Source organism: Mobula birostris, chromosome 11 (assembly GCF_030028105.1).
Source record: "Mobula birostris isolate sMobBir1 chromosome 11, sMobBir1.hap1, whole genome shotgun sequence".
NCBI lineage: Eukaryota > Metazoa > Chordata > Chondrichthyes > Myliobatiformes > Myliobatidae > Mobula > Mobula birostris.
In genome coordinates this window covers 80743969-80766712 of record NC_092380.1, presented here as the reverse complement: position 1 = coordinate 80766712, position 22744 = coordinate 80743969, and the positions used below count along the sequence as shown (strand labels likewise).

Sequence of the window (22744 nt, the reverse complement as noted above, 5' to 3'; positions counted from 1 at the left end):
GGCTATACAGGACAATACATTGGCTACGAAGGCATACGGCGTGTTTGCCTTTATTAGTAGAGGCATTGACTTCAAAAGTCAGAAAGTTATGTTGTAACTTTATAAAACTCTATTAATGGCCTCATCTGGAGCATTGCATACAGTTCTGGTCACCCCATTGGACAAAAGATGCTGAGGCTTTGAAAGGGTGCACTAGAGGTTTACCAGGATGCTGACTGCATTATACAGAATTGCTGTATAACAAGAGGTTGGACAAATTTGTTTTCCCTGGAGCGGCGGAGCGGCGGAGGCTGAGGGGATGATCTAATAGAGGTTTATAAGATTATGAGAGGCATAGGTAGAGCAGACAGACAGTATCTCTTTCACAGGGTTAAAAGGGTCCAATACCAGAGGGCATGCCCATTTATGGTGAGAGTGGTAAGTTCAAAGCAACTGTGAGGGGCAAGTTTTTACACAGAGGGTGGTGGGTTCCTAGAATGTGGGGTGGTGTCAGAGGCATATACATTAAGGACTTCTAAGCGACATTTAGATAGGCACATGAAAGTGTGGGAAGTTGAAGGATATGGACATTGTGTAGTTTACCTGGACATTTGATCGGTTTGGCACAACACTGTGGGCCAAAGGGCTTGTTCCTGTACTGTACCACTTGCTCTGTGCTCTATATAATTTTGCTGTGAACTACTCACCCAAACACTGCATTGAAAAAGCTCCACTGTGACCCAGATATTACCAAGTCAACATGATCTTCATTAGAGATTTCTCAAATCCCAGAAACAAACTGATTTTCAATCAATTCAGCAAACAAATGACTGACCAGATCTTTACGTTATGGAACAAATAGTGCTTGCAGAGTTCAATAATATTTCTTCGTTAACCAAGCGCTGACTTCAGTTTATACAGAATGGTCTTCTCACTGGCCTTCTCTCTATGGGTGTGAATCACATCAGATTTGTGCAGAAATCACCAAGAAATTGAATATTTCACACAATTTCTCCTGACTACCCCAGGAACCAGCTATCCATTAATAGTCAATACCTGTCAGCTTCCAATTATAACTGCAATGGTTGATAATAACACAACAAGCATCTGCTTTATTTCCAGTGATTTTCTGTGTTCAATGTAGCTGCATGACTTCAAGAAATTGTCAAAGTAAAGCCATTTATGCATTTGAGTTCAGGGAGGGAACTCTGCAAAAGGGGGCAACGATATATTCTGAACAAAATCAATACCTGAATGATTTTTTTTCACTTTCAGTTCTAAAAGTTGGATAGGCCTATTTCTACTGTAGGATTGTTCAATCTTCAAAAAAATTTTTCAGACTTGTGCATTGTTACATTTCCTCAAGAAAAAGTGTTGTTTGACAGATGTGGATATATTATATTTGACTTTCAGAAGGAAGTTGGCAAGCTGCTGCATTGAACATTATTGTGGAAGATAAAAGCTTGCGGTGCACAGGGGCGGCGAACCTGTGGCACACACGCTCAAAACGGTGCTCACAAAAAATTTTGTCACGCGGCATGCAGTGCTGCCGTTCAGTTCTTTAAACCACACCCATAATAAAAAGACACATAACGACTATCCTTACTGCCAAATAAAGCAGCAAATTAGTTTTTAGCGCCTGAGAATAGGAAGCAACTGATTCTGGCTTGGCGCCAGCTAGACAGTTGCAAAAGTACATGACACTGGATGATACGTTTTGAAATCCTCGCTGACCTAGTGTACACATCTGTATCTGGGTAGTAAATGGTTGGGCCAGTTGGCATTGGCGTCATTCTGCTTATATTTATTTCTCCTGTCATTTGTGAGTGAACACTGGATATTCAGCGATAATAACAGTAAACACTGTATAGAATTCAGCACGTCCATGACTATTCATGTGAGTCTTTGTTTTCAGTGATGAACTTGGTCAAGTCTAATTATAGGAGTTTTCTTACTGATGAAACCAGTGCTACGTGCAAAGCTCTCAAAACAACCAAATGCAAGCGGATACAAAACACTTGTCATCGTTAGAGCAGCAATAACAATCTCACTGAGAGTAAAGTATGTCTATCTTCCTTTCCTTGAACTTTTCTGTATATGCACTAAACTGGGGCCACGGTAGCTCAGTGATTAGCATGACGATGTTCCAGCTCGGGCATCAGAGTTTGGAGTTAAATCCCGATGTCCTCTGTAAAGACTTTTACGTCATCCGCATGGAGTGCGTGGGATCCCTCCGGGTATCCAGTTTTCTCCCACAGATCGTAGGTTAATTGTACCATGACTGGGCGAGGGTTAAATCAATGGTTGGGTTGCTAGCAGTATGACTCAAGGAGCCGGAAGAGCCTATTCCACACTTTATCTTTAAATAACTAAATAAATCTTATAACTTCATGTTCACATTCCTTATGTCATATATAAGGTACAACAACAATACTATTTAGAAATGATTTTTTTTCAATTATCTTTTAAAAAAATACTAATATTTTAAATTTTTTTCTAAATTGCTTCAGTTATTTTAATCTGTCTCATTATACTTTTATTAGTAGTAAAATAATGAATATACATAATAAGCAGCAGGATACATCTTTTCTCCTTTAAAATGTCCATAATTATTACTAATTAATTAATCAATGATACTTTCTGCACAAAATTACCATGGCCCTGAGAGAATTGCTTGGAAGCTTATTGCCAATTTAGGCAGACAGTCTCAAAGGTTCACCACCCCTGCTGTAGGAGGTAATGTATTAGTGTGAATAGAAGTTTAGTGAGCTCACAGAAAATGCAGTGATGCATTTTTCTAGATGGAAAGAAGTGACAAGCAATGTGCCAGAGGATTGGTATGGGGACACAATTTTTTTGAACAATCATGTTCTTGGATAAAGGCACATTTGCTGAGTCCTCTGATGATACAATTTGAGTAATAATCTGTAAAGAGGAAATCAGGAGGCTGCAGAGATATACGGATGAGTTGAGTGGGGAAAGATCTGGCAAATAAAGTAGAAAGTAGGAAAATGTGAAATTATTGCTTTTGAATGGAAAATGAAAAACATGTTACCTAAGCAATAAGTGATTTCAGAGTTCTGAGCTGAAAGTCAATTTGGGTGTCCAAGTGTATGATTTACAAAAGGCTGCCATGCAGGTACTATGAAAGCTAGCACAAAGGGTGGTCAAACTAAAATGCTAGCAATTTCTCTTTAATGGATGCCACCTGACCGACTGAAAGCATCCAACGTTTTCTGCTTTTATTTCAGAATGTTGTTGCTTATTGTTAGGGGAATGGAATACAAAGTAAGGGATGTTGTGTACTGGTGAAAAGGCATCAGAGTCCAATGTAAGTTTTTGTCTCCTTATTTAAGTAAGGCTGCCAATGCATTAAAATAAATTTAAGATGGCTTATTAGGCCTGCAATGAACTGATTGTGAATGAGGAAAGGTGAGACTGCAAATTTTTGAATGGTAATATTATATCCAGTTGAAACGTAAGCTCTTGAGCTATCTTGACAGGGTGGATGTCAGAAGGTTTCTTGTTGTGGCACAACCCAGACTCAGGTACCTCCATTTAAAATTAAGGGAGTCATCTGTTTAAAACAGTCATGAGGCTAAACACTTTCTATGAGAGGGTTATGTATCCTTGGAATTTCTTTCCTCAAAGGCCAGTGGAAGAGTTGTTGATACTTTAAGGCAGAGTTAGATAGATTCTTGACTTGCAGGGGGATGGTAGGTTATAGTGGGTATACAGGATTTTATAGTTGAGGTTAAAATCTGGTCATCCTGGATTTTTCCGAATTTCAGAGCAGGCTTGAGGGGCCACGTGGCCTATCTTTCTTTCCTAATTTGTATAGTCCTGCAGGCATCTATCCTAATGAAAAAGATTCATAAAAAATGGGGATTGGGCAAAACGTATAAGTTAAAGAAAATCAAAACGTATAAGTTAAAGAAAATCATTTTGTTTCATGGATCCTTAATAGTCCTAAATTGGTAGGCCTATGGAATAAGCCAGCTAAGAAGAAACCAGGCAACACTATATAAACATAGAATGTACAGCTTGAGAAGTATTCAATAGCTTTGCTTGATAGAGAAGCAACTCAAGCCTTTTCTCTGGAGACTTCGCAATGTTATCATCAGACATTTTCTTGCTATTTACTCTTGAGTAGAAATATGTATCAGTTAAGAAATTTAATTTGTCTGGAATTTTGACAGTGATGACTTCATAACTGTATAAAATCTAGTGGAGTCAATCATCACCAATTCTGTTCACTAGCCACTGACTCTGTCCCTTTCTGAAACTAACTCAGAATACCTTGGCACAGAGCCGCAGCCTTGAAGTACAAATTGCTGGATCTTTGATTCCTATCCTAGATTTCTAATTTCCGCAGATACCAGAAGATTCTACCATGTGAAATAACCTATCTAATGTTGTATTTCTGTGCCAGGGCATGCTGAGTTGGTGTCAGACAGGAGCAAAAAGGGATAGAATCAAAGTTCAAGGTAAATTTCAAAGGTTCGAAGGGTTTAAAGGTTCATTTTATTATCGAAGTATGTGTGTACAATACAACTCTGATACTCCTCTTCTCCAGATAGCCAGGAAATACAGAAAAACCAGGGAAGTCGTTGAAAGAAGAGACATCAACCCTTCTCCCAGCATGAAAAGAAAAAGAAACAAAACTTCCAAACCCCAAATCCCCAGCCCTACCTCACACAAATGTATTATCAAAGTACATATATGTCACCATATACAACCCTGAGATTCATCTTCTTGCAGGCATACTCAATAACTCCAATAATAATAGAATCAATGAAAGACCACAACAACTGGGCATACAACCAGTGTGTAAAAGAATCAGCAGCTAACTGACTCCATTAGTGGAAGATGAGCAACATCACTGATAATGTGAAGTACAACTTTTGGTTTCAGGTTCCCTGCCCTAGAATTATCAAAATGCTATTGCTACAAGATTCTAACATATAAAATGAAGTTGAGTGAAGTGTTTTCTGAAAGTTCATATAGATAATCAAGTAGGTTTCCTCTATCCACTATTCTCAATAAACTCGGACCAGATTTATACATGAACATCTATGATTTTGAAAGCAGAATTAGAAGAGAGATTAGACAAGAATTGTAAAAGAATTATGACAAGATAACTGAAGTTTTACACCAATATAAAACTATAGCTAAAGGAAATTGTGTAGGATACTGCCACAATTCCATACATGAAATAAAGGGCAATTTAATGCCATGACACTTGTCAGACCGCATCAGATGTATTATGTCAATTCATATGCTTGATGAATGATGTAACTGGTTCAGATCAAAACTAGAAGAAAGCTCTCATGAATTACTCAGAAAGTCCCCAAGGTCTGAATCCTCTTACTTTAAGCAGTATATATTCAAAGGGGAGATATATAAATAAATGGCACAGAAAATGTCCATTGGTAGATTTCTAACAGACTAGGGAGTACCATGTCATATTAGCATACATGAAGCATAAATACAAAGAGATGGGATATTTAGTGACTTTCTTTTCTTGGCACAGGAATGGTTGCTGCCTGGTATGCTGGGTGAATACTCTGTTTCTTTAGCAAGGAGTTGTAGCAGTTTTTTCTCGATAGATAATCAGATCTATCAAGGAAAGAGAGAAAACATGATTAAGGCAATCTGGTGTGGTTTCATTTTTAAATAGTTGGAGGGAGGTTTTGTGGGCATTTTTGTCATTCATTGATTGTAGAAATTTTGTACTTCTTCCATGAGATTGTACAGCTGAGACATTAAGAGGGGTACAATGTAAGGAGACAGTATTTACTCAACAAGTTTTATATCATGGAAGTTGGTAGTATAGATTATGAGATTAATTTTTCTTGCCCGTTGATTTTGTATGTTCATAAATTGTCATTTAATCAATTGAGGAATTAATTCAGCCAGAGAAAATAAACAGAATTTACTAAATTACTTGTTCATTAAAGGATATATAGAATTCAAAATAAAAATAGCATACTATACAACAGAAAAAACATTCTGATTATAGCACGTTAAGCAAAACATACAAAAGTTTTGTGGTGTTTGACAAATAAGATGAAACATCCTATAAGAAATATTGGAGAACAGAATATGACTGTGGCATCACGATGTTGATGGCAAAGGGCTCCTATCCCACTGTAGGTTGCAAGAGGAACCTTGACCAGTGGGAATATAGATCTGAAATATATTCATATATTCCAACCAAAACTGAAACTCAAAGTTAAAAAAAAAACTGAATTAAAAGATCCCTGAAAGTCAGCATTATCAAACAAGTGTGACAGAATATATCATCACACTAATTGCTAACTATATTATACAAAAGATCAAACAGTTTGATATTGACGGGTAGTGGTAAAAAATTGAGAGCATATTTCACATCACTCCTACTCACACGAGTCATTACTGTTCAATATTGTACACAGTATTCCATAAATCAATATTCTTACTTTGCTGTCCTCTGCTCCTCATCTTCACTCTTTATTCTCATAACAGTTATGTTTTCTACCACAAAGCTTCTACAAAGACAAAACTTGGCTCAAACGTTTGCTAATGTATTCTGGATCCTGGTTATGAACTCATTATTATTAATTTATTATACATGCATTCAAATCCTTCCCTGGCCTCATCCAACCAATCCCTGTAATGTCAATCAGTCCAATATTTCAATAACTTTGTAATTCATCTCCCAACTTCTATTACTGTCAATAACTATACCTTTAGTTGCCAAGAAACTAAATTCGACTCCCTAAATTATTCCTATTTTACAATGCTTATAACAATCTATCCTCATTCAGTTTTTGTTAGTCTGTTTCTAACAATCGTTATGTGGTAGAGGATCAATTATTTTGTTTGATATAAATGGAAGTTGATACTATTGGCAGAGTTAAATTGAGATCCATATTATTTCTAATTATATTCATTTTAAGATAATACTGTATATCTTAATTTCATAATTAAATTGTAAAACCAGTCCTCGCATATGTCAAACCTGTACTATTGATTATTGCTTATTCCTTTTCTCTTTATGTTACATTTGAGGTTCTCCTTGGGTTATGATAGCTCACAAGAACTGTGCATAATCTGAACTGTTCATAGGCTGGAAATGCTGCAGCCTGAAAATATTTAAATAAGATGAAGGCCAACTATAGGCAATACATAAATACCAGAGGATTTTACTCAGCCATTCAAATATCTCTGCAATTATTCTGCTGTGAACTGAGTTGCTACATGGTGGAAGATCTCTGCAGCTGCTCCTGTCAGTCTTGTAATGACTTGTTTGTGTGTACAATGGTCAGATGGTAGAACATGGGAGGACCATTACTTGTGTTTTGGTCTCAAAGTTGCCAGGAACTCCAGAGCCTCAGAATAACAAGCTTCCCAGTCTTCTTCCTCCAGCCACTATATTTAGAACCACAGTAGCATTCTTTTGTGTGATATAGCAATGAATATTGCATACACATGACAGAACCTGTTACTGCAAAAATGATGGTTCTAGAATCTGAAGGGCCTTACAGAATTAGTTCCACAGCAATGTGCCGTTCAACTGAAACCATCTATTATAAAACTTCCTCGGGGGGACTTCCGGTAGCGCTCATGGAGTGAAGTCGTGTTCTTGACTCGCTCCATTACCTCTGAGTTTTTTTTCTTATGATCAGCTATATTTTAACTAACCATTAAGGCATCGACTTTTACAATACTTTGAAACAAATTGGGCTCTTCGATAATTGGATGTTTTTAAGGTCTGCTATGTCTAAGAATGGAAAAAATGGGAAAGACAGCAAACCTCCGGTTAGACCGAAAGGTACCGATCTTCCTCCGACTGAACCACCGGTGACTTTGAAAGCTATATCGGATCTAATTCAAAGGGAAATTTCAACCTCTATTACCAACTGATTCGTTCGGAAATTTCAATTAATTTCCAGAAAATTGCCGATTCAATCGATAAAATACAATTATCTATGATGAAACATCAGTCGGCTATATCTAATCTTCAAAAATCCACGCAACAAAATGAACTCAAGATGGGGAAAATTGAAGAAACAATTACTATAATGAAGAAAAAACTTGACTTTCTGACCTTTAAAAACTCTGACTTAGAATCCAGAATGCGACGGCAGAATCTTCGAATGATTGGTGTGCGTGAAGCTGTGGAACCTGACAACCCTATGAAGTTTTTTTCTCAACTTTTAAAAGATACATTTCCTACTGTATTTCCTGACCAACCACCGTTATTGGATCGGGCTCACAGAGTTCCATCATACTCATCTAAGTCAGATAAACCTCGACATGTCATCTTACGTTTTCATTACTTTTAAGACAAGGAGAAACTGTTTTGATTCGTTCGATCTAAAGGTTACATTGATTTTTCGGATCTTAGTTTCCGATTCGTGGAGGATTTTAGTAAACCAATTTGGGATCAACGGGTTCGTTACAGATCTGTGATGTCGGAACTCTACAAGATGGATTTAAAACCAGCGCTGCTTTACCCAGCACGTCTAAGGATCCGTACGTTCGATGGAGCCCTCCGTTTTTTTGAAGCTCCATCGGATGCACAGAGTTATCTGGATCAATTTTCACCTTCAACATCTTAATCGTAATTTTTAACTATCTCCGTTTGATCGGAGGTTGTGAATCTGTCGGCCTTAATTTTTTTTTGCCTTATATGGGCAGAAAAGTTTATTTTTGATTAACTAATATGGCTGCTAAACTTTCTTTCTATCCGCGTCATTCCTTTCTTTTTCCCAGGGGATTCTGGGTGGTTATTCCCTCAACGTTATTCTACGTATTTCCTCTGAGGCCTTAAATTTTGTAGTTTTTAAATCTACTTTTTTTTGTAGGTTTTTATAGCTAGTTTATGTTAATATTTTCATTTCTTTATTTGTTTATTCATAGGGTCTAGGGTTTGTTGCGGTTTTTTTATATTTTTTGGCTTTTTCTTTGTTATATTAAGTGTTTGTTTTAATTGATTTACTTTTTTATTCTTTTACTGTTTTATAACTAGCTGATCTTTTTTGTATTTACACTTTTTTTTTAGGGAGCGTATACCGGAAGTCATGGGGGTAGTTTTAGTGCTTGCTTCTTTCTGGCTGGTCGGTTTTAGATTTAGTCTTGGGGTCATGGGGTGGGGGGGTGGTGGGAGGGGCTTCACGTTTTAGTTTCTTTCTTCTTGGGCTATATACACTATTGAAGTATTGGTTGCGTTCTCCTTCCCGGTATCTCTTATTTGTTCTGTTCCCTTTCCGGGTTTGTGGGTCGAGCCTATCGTCAATCCTCCTTTTTGCGGGTTGACTTTAGGGTTTATGGAGTCTATTATTAATTTTGTCTCCTGGAATACTAATGGTCTTAACCATCCTATTAAAAGGAAACAAATTTTTAAAGTGTTCTGGAGACTTAAAGCACAAATTCTATTTTTACAAGAGACCCATGTGCAGAGGGGGGACAGACTACGTTTTATTAAATTCTGGAAGGAACAACAGTTTCATTCGAACTCTAACGCTAAGATTCCAGGCGTCTCTATTTTTATAGACTCCTCAGTTACTTTTATACAACATGATATTATCTCTGATCCAAATGGTAGATTTCTACTGGTTAGTGGTCTACTATTTAATAAAAAGGTAGTTTTGGTTAATGTTTATGCTCCCAATATGGACTATCTGGAATTTTATAAATCATTATTCAATCAGTTCCCGAATTTGAATGAGTTTTCATTGATCTGGGGCGGAGATCTTAATACCTGTTTATCTCCAGCTTTGGACCGTTCGGCTCCTCTACGGACCTTACCTAATAAAGCTGCAACTTTGATTAATTCATTCCTCTCTGATTCTGGGTCGACGGACATTTGGCGTTTTTTGCATCCTCAGGAAAAAGATTTTTCTTTTTTTTCACATGTTCACCATTCCTATTCAAGAATTGATTATTTCTTTATTGACTCTCGTCTTATTTCTTCAGTGATTAAATGTGATTATGACTCTATAACCATTTCGGATCATGCTCTACTTAAGCTTTCTATTAAAATTCAGGCCAATACACAAAATAATAGACAATGGCGTTTCAATTCGCTGTTGCTTCAGGATTCGGACTTTGTTAACTTTATGAATGAACGATTATCTTTTTTTTACAATCAACTATACAGAGGAAATTTCTGTGAACATTCTTTGGGATACTTTTAAAGCTTATATTCGTTGTCAGATTATGTCGTATTCTGCTGCTTTGAGGAAGAAGCTGAAGCAGGAGGAGTTGGTAATTGTGGACAAGATTAAGGAAATTGATAAGAAATATCTTACAGCTCCCTCTGAGGAGTTACATAAACAAAGAACTGAACTTTAAATGGAACACAGTTTATTACTTTCGTCCTCGATTGTAAACCAATTAAAGAAAACGAGGTGAATTTTATGTACACAGTGACAAAATATGCAAACTGTTGGCTAACCAATTGAAGTCTAATTATGCTAAATCTCAAATTAATCAGATTTATAATCAAAATAATCGACTGATACTTGATCATGCGGGGATTAATCAAACCTTCTTTGATTTTTATTCTTCCTTATATCAATCAGAGTCTCCTCGAGACTCTAAATATATGAATGATTTTTTTAGATAACCTAGACTTCCCTGAGATTTCACAGGATATGTCTTCTATGCTAGATACTCCCATTACCACTGATAAGATTAAGAATGTTATTTCCTCTATGAACCTGGGGAAAGCTCCTGGCCCTGATGGGTTTACCGCAGAATTTTATAAATGTTTTGCACCTTTATTAATCCCTTGGTTCTGTAGGGTTTTCAAGGCTTCATTAAAACTTGGTAAACTTCCCGAATCTTTCAATAGAGCGTCAATCTCTCTAATATTAAAGAAGGATAAAGATCCTGTTCAACGTGCATCTTATAGACCAATATCTTTATTAAATGTTGATTCTAAAATTTTTTCTAAGTTATTAGCAAACAGATTAGAAAAAGTACTTCCTTTTATTATTTCGGAAGACGAAACGGGTTTTATTAAATGTTGTTACTCTTTTTATAACATTCGCACACTGTTAAATATTGTTTATACCCCCTCACAAAATGTTCCTGAGTGTGTTATCTCTTTAGATGCTGAGAAAGCTTTTGATAGAGTAGAATGGCCTTACTTATTTAAGGTGCTTGAAATGTTTAATTTTAGCTCGAAATTTATATCCTAGATCAAACTGTTATATCATTCTCCTGTGGCCTCGGTCCGTACTAACTCTTTAAGCTCACCTTTTTTCCCTCTTTTTCGAGGTACTCGACAAGGTTGTCCTCTTAGTCCTTTATTATTTGATATTGCATTAGAACCTCTTGCAATTGCCATTCGACAATCTCCAAATATTACCGGGATAACTTGGGGCTTAAAGTCCCATAAAATATCACTCTATGCTGATGACTTACTTTTATATATTTCTAATCCTCAAAAATCCATCCCTGCTGTTTTAGAGTTATTAGCACAATTTAGTCTCTTTTCAGGTTATAAATTAAATCTTAGTAAGAGTGAACTTTTCCTGATTAATAAACAACTTCCCTTATATCATAACTTTCTGTTTAAATTGATTAATAATTATTTTTCATATCTTGGGATTAAAATTACTTGTAAACACAAAGATTTATTTAAGATTAACTTTTTACCCTTAATTGACCATATTATTCAACTTTCATCTAAATGGTTTCCTTTATATTTAACTTTGATTGGTCATATTAATGCAGTTAAGATGTTTTTCCTGCCAAAATTTTTATATATATTTCAGGCATTACCGATTTTTGTTCCAAAATCTTTTTTTGATAAAGTTGACTCAAAAATTTCTTCATTTATTTGGCAAAATAAAAACCCGAGACTGGGTAAAATACATTTACAGAAAGCTAAGAGAGATGGAGGTTTAGCATTACCTAGCTTTAGATTCTATTATTGGGCAATTAATATTCGACATATGAAATTTTGGTTACTTGACCAGGATATACTATCCATTCCCAAATGGGTAGCATTGGAATTACAATCTGTTCAGGGCTATACACTTGGCTCTATTTTAGGTACTTCTCTTCATTTTGATTTGAAACGCCTCAAACAGGTATCTAACCTGATAGTTAAATATACCTTACATATTTGGTTTCAATTCAAAAAATTTTTTAATCTTAACCAATTTGGGCTAGCGATTCCTATTTTAGGTAACGTATTTTTTCCTCCTTTTACGGATCGTGCTTTTCAAATTTGGAAGACTAAGGGTATTTCACGGTTTTTGGATTTATTTTTAGATGGTTCCCTTATGTCTTTTGAACAATTATCTAACAAATATAATTTATCAAGAATAGACTTTTCTAGATATCTATAAGTTAGAAATTTCCTAAGTACTATACTTTCTTCCTTTCCAATGCTTCCTCCTACATACACCTTAGATACTATAATTAACCTTAATCCATGTCAGAAAGGTGCATCGGCTATGATTTATAATATTATTATGAAACTTAGAAAAGTTCCATTTGATAAGATTAGGGTAGATTGGGAACAGGAATTGAGGTCTATCATTTCCGTGGATGACTGGGGGCAGATTTTACAATTAGTCAATACTTCCTCTATCTGTGCTAAACATTCCCTAATTCAATTTAAAGTTGTTCATAGAGCACATATGTCCAAAGATAAATTAGCTCACTTTTATTCTCATATTAATTCTTTTTGTGATAGATGTCCGGGGCAGATAGCCTCTTTAACTCATATGTTTTGGTCTTGTCCTACTCTGGAAACTTTTTGGAGAGACATTTTTAATATTATCTCAAAGGTATTGAATATAGATATCTCTCCTCACCCTATTACTGCTATCTTTGGATTACCTAAAATTTCCAGTAATCTTTCTCCTTCAGCCCGTAGAATGATTGCATTTCTTACTTTAATGGCGAAAAGGTGTATCTTACAACATTGGAAAGAGCTTAATGCTCCAACCACCTTTTTTTGGTTTTCTCAGACGATATTATGCTTGAATTTGGAGAAAATTAGAAGTAATCTTTATGATTCCTCACTTAAATTTGAACAGACCTGGAGATCTTTTATTCAATATTTTCATTTAATGTAATTTTTTTTCTTCTCTTTTTTGCTCCATATTTATATACCCTTCTTGTCTTTTTTACTGTTTTTAATGGAGGTCGGGTTTGAGGACGTGATTTTAAGTTCTTTAACTCTACTTGGTTCCAAGTTAGCCCATTGCCTTGCTTTGCTTTTAGTTTAGTTGCACGGTGGTTTTTTTTTGGGGTTTTTTTTCCTTTTCTCTATTGATATATATATATATAAAAATTAGTATACTATTATGTTACCTTAGTACGTTATGTTTAAATTACATTGTATCACTTTTTTTTTCCGTATTAATATCTCCTGTAATTTTATTATATTCTAACAGTGTATTAGTGTCTATATGGCTTACCTTTTTGTATACTTATTCAATAAAAAGATTTAAAAAGAAAGAAAGATAAAACTTCCTCCATTCAATTCAAGCAACACACATCAAAGTTGCTGGTGAACGCAGCAGGCCAGGCAGCATCTCTAGGAAGAGGTACAGTCAACGTTTCAGGCCGAGACCCTTCGTCAGGACTTTCCATTCAATTCAATTCAACTGAAATAAGGGACAGTGTAGGAATGGTCTTGGTGAGAACGTACAGCAGAGGTAGGTGTAGTAAAAGATAGCTGAAGGATAACATTCCACACAGACTTTTGTCTTTAATGCCACCAATTCCCACATTAGTACAAATTATAAAGTTATGATAAAAACACAACATTTTAAACCTTTTCATGCAAATGTTGGTATTATGAAATTTTAAAGCACATCACATATCAGAAATGTGAATATTGTGTGAGCAATATCTTCATACCCTACGTTACAATAGTGACTGCTTGCATTTCAGACATACTTCCCCGACGTGACGTTTTAGATTAGCGTACTGAGACTAGCAAAGGAACTGAGGGAAGGTTGAGGGGCTTTTATTCCTCAAGCAGCAAGTTATTAAGATCTGGAATCAAGCGAAACCAAGTGATAAAACCAGATTCCACAGTAATTTAAGGAAATTGGATAAATACTTGGAAAATAAAGGAAACAGTGCTTTGTAGATGAAATAGCGAACCTAAATGAAAAGCTTTCAGAGCTGGTCAGTGATCACCGGGTCTTGCGGTTGACGCCAAGGGCTGAGGCCCATAGGTTGAAATGGAAGTCTGAAAGTTGAGGTCTGTTGGCCGGAGCCCCAGGTCTGCAAATCTCTGTGAGTCCGCTAGACTAGTCAAAGGCCCAAGTCTGCACATCAGAGCCTGGAGGCTGGAGGCCAGAGGCCAAAGGCCAAAGAATACGGTCTGTCTTGGGGTTGGAGGACTGTGTATGTGTGTGGTTAGGAGAAAGGAACTGTGCTTGTTTTGCTGTTGTTATTTTGCTGCTTGTTGTGCTCTGCTTTGCTCTGTACTGTGTTGCTCAGCCAAGCATTATGGGCATGCTACGTTGGCTCCAGACTGTGTGTCGGCACCTGCAGGCTGCCCCCAGCCCACCCTCAGGTGTGCTGGTTGTTAAAGCAAATGACACATTTCCCTGTATGTACACGTGATAAAGATATCTGAATCTTGAATCTTGATATTTGTACATTGAGCAAGCTCCCCGTATGTTCCTGTGATTTAATTAAAGCAGGGTTTTTACATCTATTTATTTAAATTATTACTAAAGCAAGCTCAAGATGCATTCAATTTCCCATAAAGCAGCTCTGTGGAAAAATGTGTTCACCAAGGATGATAGAACCAAACATTTATCAGTAAAAGTCTTAAAATAAGTGGAAAAGAAAACATGAATGGCTCAGATCAGAAAAATAAAATCACGAGCAGGCAGGAAATGCACAGATAGTGACTAATCAGCAAATTAAATAAAATACACAAACAGTTATACAAAACTAGTCAATTCAAAGTCCTTTCAATTACTAAGTTTGGACAGCCACCAGGTACCTAAAACAACTTTTATTACCAACATTGTAATATGTCTTCAATCTTTGGTGACACTGGTGACAAGATCAGAATTTATTGCCCATTCCAAATTCAACTTGAATGAAATGGCCCACCAGAACATTTCAGAGGACAGGTAAGATTCAACCACAGGGGTCATTTACTTAAGGGTCAAACTTGCGAAGGAGGCTGAAGTATCTCACACACACACACACGCACACAATGCTGAAGGAATTTTTAAAAACTACTTTTATTATTTTTATTTTTGCACTACTATTCTAATTTAACTATCTAATATACAAATATATTTACTGTAATTCATTTATTTTCTTCTACATTTATCATGTATTGCATTGTACTGCTGCCGCAATGTTAACAAATTTCATGACATATGCCTGTGATATTAAACCTGATTTTGATTCTGAGGAAATTAGCAGGTTAGGCAGGAATAGGTTATAGAGAGGAATACAGTCAACATTTCAGGCCAAGACACTTCATCAGGACTGCAAAAAAAATAGGAGGAAAGCCAGAATAACAGGCTTTCTTTCTCAAAAATGTCATTAATGAACCAAATATTCCACATATATGGACAGTAAAACTCTAATGATCAGCTATCCTATTGTACAAAAATCCCAATTATTGCAGCACCAACTAGTTCTGTTTAAAAATTAGCTAGATCATTAGAACATTTATTCTATTGTCTGCAGAAAATCTAAAACAAATGTGAATTTAAAGTATGTTTGTGCAATCATAGGAATAAAATCATAAGATCAAATGGTGTGGAAAATCTGTCAGTCCAGCAGCAATGTCCTGCAGCTGATTATTGGGATTTTACTGTAATTACTGAGACTATGGACAAAAGCTGTGGTAAAACTATCTCAGAAAGGTGACAGACAATTCTCAGTAGAAAATTTAAAAATTAAGTTGTCAGCATGACATTGAATTGGGCTGGTAGCACTACCCATGTTCAATTTTATACTGCATAAAAATCACCATTTACAATCAATGGTCTTTCTGGAGGCAAAGTATTGTTAATTGCACAATAGTTTTGCAGCTAACACACAGCATTGCTGATGTGAGACAAGTCAGAAAGTATGAATAATGTCTCAGTGGAAGGCGTTGCAGTTCCAGACAAATAGATTACCATGCATCAAACAACAGAAGTAGCATGAGCCATGGACCCAGATTAAGGCTACGTCCACACCAGACCGGATAATTTTGAAAATGCCCGTTTCGCATAAAATCGATAGGCATCTACGCCAGGCGTTTTTGAAAATATCTCCGTCCACATTAAAATGGGTATTTGCGCGAATCTCCTCCTACTAGGCATGTGCAGGACACATCTACAGAAAACAAGCAAAGAGGAAATGGTATACGTGGTGCGCGTTTGTCCAGTTACAGACTAGAAAAACTTAAAAGAAAGTTGCCATACGAAAGACTTGGTGCGCGTTTGTCCAGAAACATTTCCTACAGCCATAGTCTCTTCACCGATGAAAGGGACGACAGCTACAACTAAATGCAATAAGGCTTCTTACTGGGCAAAAGTGAAATTTGCTGTTACCTCATTTGTTTGCCTTTACTTTTGCCATGTCTTTGTGTATTATTTTGCTGAATTTAACATGTGCAATAAAATGAGTTACCAGGCAAAAGTGACAACTGCATCTATTGAATGTTTGCACAAGCAATACATTAATAATGCTCCTTGTTAAATGTATAAAACATGTCTGCATCAGTGTTATCTTGTATTTCCATACAATGTTACATGAGGATGTTACACATCTATTGTCAGATATTGCTGTGGTGTTGGAGGTTGCATCAACAAAACAATGAAATGCCGCGCTGCTGCCACCATTTGTTCCGGCACGTCACGACAGCGGTTTTAAAATAGCCGGTTACCCCATACGCACTACAACGCCCAACAGGCGTTTTCAGATTTCAACACTCTGGAGAATGTTTGAGAAAAGCTCTGTTTTCGGGGGAGGAAAACACCGTTTGTGTGGATAGAGGGTCAAAACGAAGAGAAAAAGCTTTGGTTACGGATTTATCCAGTCTAGTGAGGACGTAGCCTAAGACTCCATGAGAACTGGGATTTTCCGATACAAAATATATATTTATTACTTAACATTTGCCAGTGCACCCCACAATATCCTAAATCAAATAAATAAATTGCAAAGTACAACTTGAATATACTGCTCAATAATGGCTCTGTTTTCAGAAGATATGCTCCCATCCCCACCTCAAAATCTGTTGTATAACAAAAGACATGGAAAATGCAACGGTTGAGAAGCCAGTAGAACAAATAGTACAGAGGAAGTGCTGTGGAAGAACTAGAGCTATGCCAGAAAGGACTAGTTAAGAAAAATAAAATCAAAGTCGATAGAAATTATGGGCAAAGGGGAAAGAAAACCCAAGTGAGAGTATGGGGTTTTTACAAATTAAAAACAGAAAGAAGTTTAGTGCATTTTAACAGCTAGAGTTGAAATATATTGCATCCTTGCCCTGGTGGTCGATTCTGATCCATTGCTTTGTTTTGTTCTTTTACATTCTGTCCACATCCACCCTGGACCTCACCAGGTAATATTCCTGCACACACTCTTTAGAGCTTCACCTTTACTTGCTGAGAGGTGCCTCATTCTGGAACCTAATTAGCTGTGGCAGTTTGAAAGTGCTGCTGATTGAAGGGATTCCACAAAACTGCCTCTCTCTAAGAACAGGAGTGCAAGTCATTGGAGAGAATTGAATCCAACAAAGAAACAACAGACAGCTGCGCTATTGCCCAGGAGATGCCCAGTTTAGACAAGTCAGCAAAACGCAGATTTGTTCAGATTCAGTTGGAAGGTACAGCACAGAGAAGTATTTTTGTAGATAATCTTTTAATTGGTTTCAAACTCCGGAGTAAAGGAATTGGGTTATGTTATGCTATATGCTATCTATCTATATATATATATATATATATATAGTTTGTATGTGTATAAGTGTATTATATAATGTACTATCTTAGAGTGAAAAAAAGAAGGAAAGGAGCACCATGCAAAAGTTTGGGCACCCCAAGAGATTTGAGCTCTCAGATAACTTTTACCAAGGTCTCAGACCTTAATTAGCTTGTTAGGGCTGTGGCTTGTTCACAGTCATCGTTAGGAAAGGCCAGGTGATGCAAATTTCAAAGCTTTATAAATACCCTGACTCCTCAAACTTTGTCCCAACAATAAGCAGCCATGGGCTCCTCTAAGCAGCTGCCTAGCACTCTGAAAATTAAAATAAATGATGCCCACAAAGCAGGAGAAGGCTATAAGATAGCAAAGCATTTTGAGGTAGCCGTTTCCTCAGTTCGTAACGTAATTAAGAGATGGCAGTTAACAGGAATGGTGGAGGTCAAGTTGAGGTTTGGAAGACCAAGAAAACTTTCCAAGAGAACTGCTCGTAGGATTGCTAGAAAGGCAAATCAAAACCCCCGTTTGACTGCAAAAGACCTTCAGGAAGATTTAGCAGACTCTGGAGTGGTGGTGCACTGTTCTACTGTGCAGCAACACCTGCACAAATATGACCTTCATGGAAGAGTCATCGGAAGAAAACCTTTCCTGCATCCTCACTACAAAATTCAGCGCCAGAAGTTTGCAAAGGAACATCTAAGCAAGCCTGTTGCATTTTGGAAACAAGTCCTGTGGACTGATGAAGTTAAAGTAGAACTTTTTGGTTGCAATGAGCAAAGGTATGTTTGGAGAAAAAAGGGTGCAGAATTTCATGAAAAGAACACCTCTCCAACTGTTAAGCATGGGGGTGGATTGATCATACTTTTGGCTTTTGTTACAGCCAGTGGCACGGGACACATTTCACTGGTAGAGGGAAGAATGAATTCAATTAAATACCAGCAAATTCTGGAAGCAAACATCACACCGTCTGTAAAAAAGCTGAAGGTGAAAAGAGGATGGCTTCTACAACAAGATAATGATTCTAAACACATCTCAAACTCCAAATGAACTACGTCAAGGGGCGCAAGCTGAAGGTTTTGCCATGGCTCTCACAGTCCCCCGACATAAACATCATCGAAAATCTGTGGATAGACCTCAAAAGAGCAGTGCATGCAAGACGGCCCAAGAATCTCACAGAACTAGAAGCCCTTTGCAAGGAAGAATGGGCAAAAATCCCCCAAACAAGAATTGAAAGACTTTTAGCTGGCTACAGAAAGCGTTTACAAGCTGTGATACTTGCCAAAGGGGGTGTTACTAAGTACCGCCAAGCAGGGTGCCCAAACTTTTGCTTCGGGCTCTTTTCCTTTTTTATTATTTTGAAACTGTAAAAGATGGAAATAAAAAAGTAATCTTGCTTAAAGTATTAAAGAAATGTGTCATCTTTAACTTTATGCCTTTTGGAAATCAGGTCATCTTTTACTTGCTTAGCTACTCATAGTAACAGAAATTTTGACCGGGGTGCCCAAACTTTTGCATGCCACTGTGTGTATATTTAAATGAAATATGAGACAAATTAGAACACTACTAATACTACTACAATACTATAAAGTTGTATATAGTTCCTAATAGTTATCAATGGAGGAAATCATCCAGTGTATGCTCTGTTGATTGACTGTAAATGAACAAAATCAGTGCAGCCACTTAATGCAGATAATGCTTTCCAAAATTGCATCTTCCAAATCTTCATTTTCATTCTAACGTTCAAGATGATTGTTGATACGTTCAAATGCTTTGTAGTTCCTAACTTGTTGAGGTAGTGAAATCAATTCATTTTCACTCCCTGCAAGTTTCTGGCTTCTCTGAGCCTCAATGCTTGAAACTACAGTGAGCAAAACAGTTCTAAATTTTCTTACTGCTTATTTTTCATCAACAATTGGTAACAAAAATCACTACTTTTTGAACACAAACACATGCTATTTAAAAACTGTTCACTCTAAGAACGATGTAATGTCTAATGGCCACACAAGCGCACGCGAATAACGCTAGCTAGAAACTGTTCCACAACAGTGTTTTCTCCCAATTAAGAAGCACAGTGTCCCAAATAAACAAAGGGAATCCTAGCTATTTTCTCAATTATGTTCTTTAAGAGTTGTCTCAAAAAGTGGCTGCCCCGATTAACTGATGGTCCAACTAATCCGAATCCACTGTATAGAAATAAAAAAACATAGATTGAAAAGTAACATTCCTGTTGAAAAATTCCATCAGGTATAAAATACAACTTTTGAAAAATAAAATTTAATATTTGCATGATGACACATTTCTTCAATATGAACATTTCATCTGTAAAATTACTGAGTTTATACTTAAGAGGTAAATTCTCCCATCACTTTGGTAAAAACTAGTTTCGTTCCTTGATTATTGTCATGAGAGTCAATATAAGAACTTCAATTTATAGTCATCATGACTGCAGAAAGTAGCGGACCTAGAAATGGGAGTATCTTTTTAATATCTTTCCTAACAATAGAATGATTACTTTATGATTTTTATTCTGTTCTGATAGCAGAAATAAAAAGTCTATTATTTGAAAAGAATAGAGCTGTAACAGAACTTGATGTCTATTTCATAAATGCTGAAACAAAACGTGCTTCAAGTGGCTGCAAAACCAGTACTGACTGAAGATATAATGTTGGCAATATAATACAGCACTCAGATACAAACAGATGAGCCCCGTTATTTCCACCGCTCGTTCAGTTCGATGGACGGACAGGAAATTAACAGTTGTGCACTGTAAAGTCTTCTTTAAGTGCATTCAAATTACAATTTAAATTAAATTGTAAAATTAGCGTATTCACTATTAAAACAAGATAGCCATCAACAAGATACTGTTAACCTTCCTTGAATTGCAAGCATTGTTTCTGTTCATTCAACAGGATTTTACACCTTTATTATTTCATCGATAGCTCATTAGAACAGTAACAATATTTGAAAGCTTTTAGTGCACTAATAAAATGGTGGATGTTGATTAAAGGTTAAAGACATTTACTATCAGTTAAAGTTCAAGTGGTTTTTAGTGACAAAACCACTTTTGAAAATTATTACAGATTAATAAGGAGATTCCATGGTGATTAGTAAGATGCATTCTCAGTTATAAAACCAATACCTCATAGATCATCACAATAAGCTTCTTCGCAAACAACAAAGCAACAGAAGAGGTTTTTTTCTCCACTATCTTCAAATGCTTCATCAATCATCCTCACAGGATTTTCAAGAGAAGTCAATGCCCTATCTATAACCTTCCAAAGCTGTCCCATGCTGAGAATCATTTCTTTAGATGGGAAAATTGTTCACGCCCTCTGCATTTTGAGAAGTGAGAGATGAAAACCAGGGGATTACAGATCGGTTTGACTAACATCTGTTGTGGGAAACTTCCTAGAGTCTATAATTAAGAATGCAGTGACAGAACACCTTGAAAACTTGCAGCTGATCAGACCAAACCAGCATTGGTTTCTAAAAGGTGAACTTGCTTAAAATTTTTTGAGATGCAATTAAATTGGTTGACAGTGAAGTGTCCTGAAATAACTGTGCATTTTGTTTATGTGATTTTCCAGGAAGTAATTGATGAATTCCTAAAGACCAATAATCAACAGACCATTGGGATCTAAATCCAATGATCAAACCGGTTTGAAAACAGACTGAATGCATGAAATAGAGAAAAGAATAACTGGCAAGTTCTCCAAAATGCAAGATGTGACCAGTGGTATTTTGCCACGATCTCCATGGGAATTCACTATATTTCTTTAAAACCTAGAGGATGGAAGAGAATGGGCACCACGGTGACACAGCAATTTGAGCAATGCCATTATAGCTCGGGGCATTCGGAGTTCGGTTCCAGTGCCGTTCTGTAAGGACTCTCCATATGTCCTCCCCTTGGAATGCGTGGGGTTTCCTCGGGTGCTCTGGTTTACTCCCACAGTCCAAAGATGTACTGGGTGGGTTAGTTGGTCACTGTAAATGGAACTGTGATTAGGTTAGAGTTAATGGGGGTTGTGGGGTTGCTGGGATTGCGAGGCTTGAAGGGCTGGAGAAACCTACTCCACACTGTATGGCTAAATAAATAAATATGTCATAGATTTGACAATAAGTATCAGACATCGAGAGTAAAATTATTAAAATAAATAGTTTTGAAAATCAGTACCAGGCATCAAGCATAAAATTATGAAAGATTTCAATATGTAATGCCTGGTTAACAATTTGGAATTACGTTTCGCAAAAGGTAATTCTCAATGTTAATTCATTTTACATATAGGAACAACAGAAATATTCATGAAATATATAAGGGAATATAAGACAAAGACAAGCAAATGAAGTAGGTTAGAAGTTATTCCTATACCTACTCAATGATGACATAGGTTTGTGAAGCCAAATGATTTACTTCCATTTCCCCTTGTCATGAGTGGGACTGTTTGCTGATAATTTCACAATGTTCACCTCCCTTTACCACCACCCTGATCATCAAGGAGCCCATGTCAGCTCTGAAGCAGGACCTGGGCGACATTTGGACTTGGGCTCTTTACTGACAGGTAATTTACCTGCCTCATCACTTGAAAAATTGCTGTCAGCCTCCCAAGCAACTTCAGCAACCTTTCAAACATCCACCGGCATCAGGACTTCATCCTTAACCTCCTGGGGTGGAGCTCACTATTGACCAGAACATGACCTTTAACAGCAAGATTAACAAGTGGATGATCGTATGAACTTTAAAACTCAGATAAAACACCCACAAAAATATAAGCAGCATTCAAAAAGCTTACCCTCATTCAGGAGTGAGTACCTCAGTACATCACTGCACTGCATATAAATGCTTTCCATCACCTCTGTG

At 36.7% G+C, this 22744-nt stretch overlaps 1 protein-coding gene across 1 annotated transcript in view; it reads right to left on the bottom strand.

Moving 5' to 3' along the window:
- LOC140205542 (serine/threonine-protein kinase BRSK2) overlaps positions 1-22744 on the bottom strand; it is a 1025607-nt gene that overhangs the window by 642672 nt on the left and 360191 nt on the right. The gene's annotated exons all lie outside the window — the stretch shown is intronic.